This window comes from Rhea pennata, chromosome 5 (genome assembly GCF_028389875.1).
Source record: "Rhea pennata isolate bPtePen1 chromosome 5, bPtePen1.pri, whole genome shotgun sequence".
Taxonomy (NCBI): Eukaryota; Metazoa; Chordata; class Aves; order Rheiformes; family Rheidae; genus Rhea; species Rhea pennata.
Window position 1 is genome coordinate 67947228 of NC_084667.1, and position 6000 is coordinate 67953227.

Below are 6000 nucleotides of genomic sequence, written 5' to 3' on the forward strand. Positions count from 1 at the left end.
GGAACCAAAGCTATTTCACTGAAAAAAATAGTAAAAGAAACTGGTCATCTACAAGTGAAATAAAAAGTATTAATGGACTCCTTAATCCAAAACATAAAGGCGTGAGGCATTCCACTGGATAAAGCTCAAAGCTAGAGAATTTTTCAGGCTAGGGATAAGGCATATATTGTTAATAACGAAGGTAATTAACCACTGGAGCAGCCCCTGAGAGGATGATGTGGTTCCTCTGTCATTGGCAATTTTAAATCAAGACTGCTAATTATTTTGTAAATGATATGCTGTAATTCAAAATAGAATTACTTCAGGGAAGCCTGTGATATACAAAAACTGAGACTATATGGTCCAAATAGTCCCCTTGGCTCTGTAATCAGCGATCTGCAAGAAGCTGAACATTGAAGTAGGGTGATATCTCACATCTTTCTACCTGTTCCAGCACTACACCTTGTGGCTTTATTTAGCAGAATTACTCTTCTCTCCTTCCCCCCCTCCCCCGCCCCCAAAAGGAAAGTACTTTTGTGCTAAAAATTATTTGTCTGACTGCCTGATTTCTTTATATTTCAGCACATTCAGCACTTTTCTATGACCAAGACATTTATTCCAAAGGAAAAGATATCCAATGATAGCAAAGTGGTGCATAACACTACCATTGATTTGGTTTTAGGTCTGTTTCTGCTCCCTGAACATGACAAGAAGAAATCAGACTGTTGTGTCCGACATCAGTATCTGTAAAAGGGTGACAGCAATATCCTTTCTTAAAAAATGTGAGAGAATGATAGAAAATAGGGTTGGAAGGCACTTCAAGGAATCATGTGGGCACTTCCTTTAAGCCTTCATCCCTTACTGCCTCAGCAGACCTTGGCATGGGGAAGGGCAGATTTTAGCACCTACAGTTCTGATCTGAAACTGGAAAAATATATCCATTTAAAGCTTCCATTGGTTCCCTACTTCCTCTCTTACTAGCAGGCAGAAGGCAGTATCAAAGTTTTGCTATAAATGTTCCTGTGAAGTAGTATGACTGTGACTGAGGAATATGCATTTCTATTCCCATAGAGACGCTGGTTCAAATAAGACCACTATGAATCATGAAGGAAACCAGATCAGGGGTCATCACTCTCAAAAACATGATTTAAATTGATTTTGGTTTCTAAATTCAAACATCCAGTTCCAAATGGCCCTGCACATCCTAAATTCACTTGAGACTTCTGTGTACATTTGCAAAACTCTCTAGATTGTATACAAATCTGCTTTGGTGCACTGTCTAAGGTGCTCTAGTCTGAGTAGCTTGGCTCAAAGCCTGCAAGAACCAGGAACACTGCAGAGTAATCCAAATTCTGTATGTTAAAATATTACCAAAGTACAGAAACAAAAGCAAGATTCATGAGCGGTGAGAAAGAAGCCAGGGAGAAGCTGAAAAACAGTAAGCACAGTGCTGGAGCTACAGATTTGTGCCCTAGTCTAGGAAGATAGAGATCTGTATTCTGGATCCTGCCTTCTTCAGTGTTTCTGTATTTTACTCAGTGGTTAATTAATGTAAAACACGTAAATGAAGCAGGGAGAAGGAACCCTAAATCAGTGCAACAACCTCATTTCAGAGTCAGGCATCTCTATCATCTGTAGCTGGCTCCCAAATGTTGCATTCCTTTCGATACAACAGTATGTGCAAGGAAGTCTTCTGCTTAAATTTGTCCAAAGGTTACTGATTGATTGTCTCCTGGGAGACAGAGGGGAGCACAGGAAGGAAAGGATGGCTGATTTGTCATTGCCCACAGAAACATTTAATCAGATTTCTTATTTCTTAGGTGACAACTTCAACTATTAATCTGCTTTATATAAACTGATAAAGCTACCAACAACTTTGTTTTGTTTTGTTTTGTTTTTCCTCACGGATGACTTCATAGACCTGCCCTCTGATCCAGGTCTCTGGCTCCAGAGTGAGTAAAAAGATCTATGCAGCCTGCAGTCAGGCATCTTATCTCCAGAGATAGGCAGGCTTTCAGCTGTCATACCGCAGCAAGTCCCATTTGGCTCTGGGGGCCTTTTTTTTTTTTTTTTTTTTTTTTTGAGGAGGAGCAAGGGGTAGAAGTCTTAAGTTATTATTTTATTATTTCAATTAGTCAAACTTCCGTAAGCCTTCTCAAGCTTTTTCATGGACTCAACACAGGCAAATATTTTTGACAAAATACACTGGTGCCACGTGAGATCCATGAGATCTTAGGAACACAAAGTACCATATATTTCTGAAGTACTGTACACCCATACCAGATGCATTTTCAGTGCTGACCTACATTTTCAGTGGTTGAGTTCTTGTGGCTTTATTTTCCTATTCAGACTCCTTTATTTTCCTATTCAGAACTACCAATTCCAATCAATATACGAGTGCAAACATCACTTGTTTGTAAGTATTTTTTTCCCTACTACCCCCTTTTCCATTTCACCTGTCCCATTTTCTCTATTTAGCTTGACAACTCTGTACAAGAATTCAACTCTAAATGGATTGCTTATGTTCGTCTTCTTAATGGTTTCCCTACGGGCCATCAGTTTTAGTGGATTAGGATTGCATTAGATGTGGATAAGATTTGTATTGAATCTGAATTCTACATAGACCAGCATGATGAAATCTGATCACTCAAATAGATCTTCATTTAATTTACAGATCAAATTAGCCTCATTAACTGGGTTGAGCTTTCCATCCTGCCCTGACCTTTCTGGACTACCTGGAAGAAGGATAGGAAAGAAGAAAGGTCAACATAATTTGAGAAGATCTAAATACAAAAGGCCTGGCAGAATTGTCAGCCCTTGATGTATATATTTATTTCTCTTCTGAAGTTCGTTTTAAACTCGTATCTTGTATTAACTGGGGAGAATTTCAAAAGACAAAGACGAATGCTCACATGTTCACAGTTTTTTGCATGTACAGAAATAGGTTCTAGTGTGATGCTTTAGTATGTAATCTTTGGTGATTATACCTAACCACGTGAAGAATGTTGGAAAAGAGAGACATGGCTGTTGTAATTGGGAGCTCTTGTATCAGACTGTATCTTCGCTCACTGGGCACGAGAGGAGACCCTGTTAAGCACAGGTAATAGCGCTACGTACCTGAGAGTAACACTTGGGGTATGCATACCACAGCATCATTCCAGTGCATCTTCCTCAGCTGGTGATATTTTGCATGTCACAGGCATTTTATACATACAGTAAATTATGACTAAAAAGCTTAGTCATAATTAAACATTACCAATACATGTGCAGAGGCAGAAAACATTGGTTTTATTCTGCAACTCAAGGATTCACAGAATCTGATTCTGAAAAGGAAACGAATTTTAGACTGGAGGGATCTACAGTAAGAAAGGTAAAAAGAGTTTGATAAATAGACATCAAAGATATAACGGTGTTTCAGTGAAAGATGGTGATAGTGGTCACAAGCAGTGAATCTTAAGGAATCTTACAGGGTAATCCTTCCAATCAGAATCATGAAAAAGAAAATACAAATACTAGATTTTGGAGAAGACTAAATGGTACCCCTTCAATCCACTCAAGACAAAAAAACTTCTAATGGGGTCTATGTCCTCTAATCATAAACCAGCATCCCATTGTCTTGGCCATGGTACAAAACAATAATAACACAATCTAAGTCTTCAATCTAAGTTGTTCATAAAACAAGAACAGCTGGTATTTAATAACGTAAATTATTAAAATTCTTTATTTCTAAAGAACTTTATTTAATTATTTAAAGACCTTTATTTCTAAAGATCACAAATCCTTCCTTCCCCGCAAACTAACTAAATTTGTAATAGCAAGTATCCCTCCACTTTTGCCTTTTTATTTCTATACATTAAGATAATATATCTCAAGGGATTTTTGCATGTTAACAGTCTGAGTAGCTCTTGAGTATTTACTTCCCAAATACCTAAGAAATGTAAGGTATCATGATGATAGTAGGCTATGTATTTAGGGATTAGCTACTGTGTGTGGAATCCAGAATTCTATCCTTGTTACTACAGTGTAAGATAAGACCCAGATTTTGCACCTCTGCTAATTTCCTTTCTCTTACCATATCTCTGCAAGAAGAGATAACCTTTATTCTGTTATCCAGTATCAGTTGCTGTATCACATAATTACAATCCTCTCAATTAACATGTACCACAGTAAAAAGAACCATGGATCACAAAGCCATCTAGAAACGCAAGGACAACACTTCTAAAACCATGTGGCAAGGAGAAGAGGGATTTAAATGGCAGTAATGAAATCCGTGGGCTAAAAAATGGCAAATCTGACTATGATTCGTCAGACACTTCTTAACAGCTCACTCAGCCCTGTGATTTGTTCAGTTCTGATGACAGGCACTACCTTGTCACGACAGACCAATGCTCCCTTTTCTTGGCAAGAGCCATGAGCCAGAAGCCGATGCTTAATTTTGCTTAATGCGTTTGATATTATGTTTAGACAATCGGTCACACCAGGCTGCCACATTTTAAATGTTAAAACTGGGGACATGCCCAGAAAAATAAATTGATATGTCTATTGAACGAGATGTAAGGGACCTGCTATCCAAGTGGTATCGTAGCTGCTTGCACATATAGCAGACTAATGAATTTAGGGTTGGAGCTACAGTGAGCAGGTAAAGTATCTCTATGTGTATATCAGCCATTTTTCCAGTCACTCAGTGGCTGAGGATTGCTAAGCATCTGGAAAAGCACGTAGGCATTATGATCCAGGAAAAGCCATGTTACTTACGCTTTTCTGTAACACACAGAATTTGAGCATATATTCTGTAACATCTTAGGTATGATAAATTGTGGCTCTAGGTAAGAGTTTACTAGCCCAGAAGCACATCTCCCATCTTGGACTGTAACACAAAAGAGAAAATGCCTTCTTTACAGTCACAGCAGAGTTTAAGTCAGCTGTAACATAAGCAGTTTGAGGACCTACATGATGGTAACGGCAGAAGCACAGTGTTCCCTGAGGGCTGAGTAAATACTTGGGAGCTGTCATGATCTGAATTGTTGTGAGATTATTAACTGAAACTAGTACAATGACATGGACTATAGAGATAATTTTGACTGCATGAAAACCTGCACTGGCTGCAAAGATAAGGTCCCCGCAGCAGGGGTTTTCAGCCTTTTCCTCAGTGTGCACGACAACCCAGAAATTTCCAGTGGAGAAGTGGGTCTTTTTAGAAATTGCACTTACACAGATTGTGTGGAAGCATGTTGATGCTGCTTTCTCTTAACTGCTTTTCCCAAAGAGCACTGGAGTATGCATTCTTGAAGAAGTTGAAAACTGCTGCTTGAGGTTCAGCAATTTATTACCAACTCCTGCCCCCAAAAGGTAACAAAAGCTGGCACAAAAGACACAATAACAGTTGCTAAATGACAAGATGGAGCAGCTCACATGGAGCATGGAGGGAAAAGCACAGATGGAAGGAGGAAGGGCTTGCAGGAGACTCTGTAAGAACACCATTAGAATGCAAATTCAGTTTAAGCATCTCTGTAAATAATTTGCTTAATAAAAAAGCAGTTTAGTTTTAGAATCCTGGATGTCTTTTCATGTTACCATCCAGCACTCTGCACATGAAACTGAGAGAGATTACAGCTGTGTCCTGCAAGGGTAAGAATAAACAAAGGATTTATAAATAAATTCTTATTATAATCTGAGAGATAAAGCCACTGTTCTGGAGGAGGAACCAGGTGGAATAAACAGCTTTCTCGTAATTCACAGAGCAGAGAACTAGGAGCATTCACTGCTTCATGAATGAACATTACTGTTTCTGTCACATGGTTTACTGCTGGAAAGCAAGAGAACAGGAAGGAAGTCAGGAAAGCAAGCATGAAGGATGAAGGGGTAGAGGGAGGGGAGATGGAAGGACAGAAGGGAGCAATAGAGCAAGAAAGAAAGTGAAGGAGGAGGGGAAGAAAGGAAGGAGAGAAGGAAGAGAGGAGTTCTCTTCAATTCTCTTCTCAGCAAATAGTTGAACTGACTGCAGCCATGAAGAAACCTTGG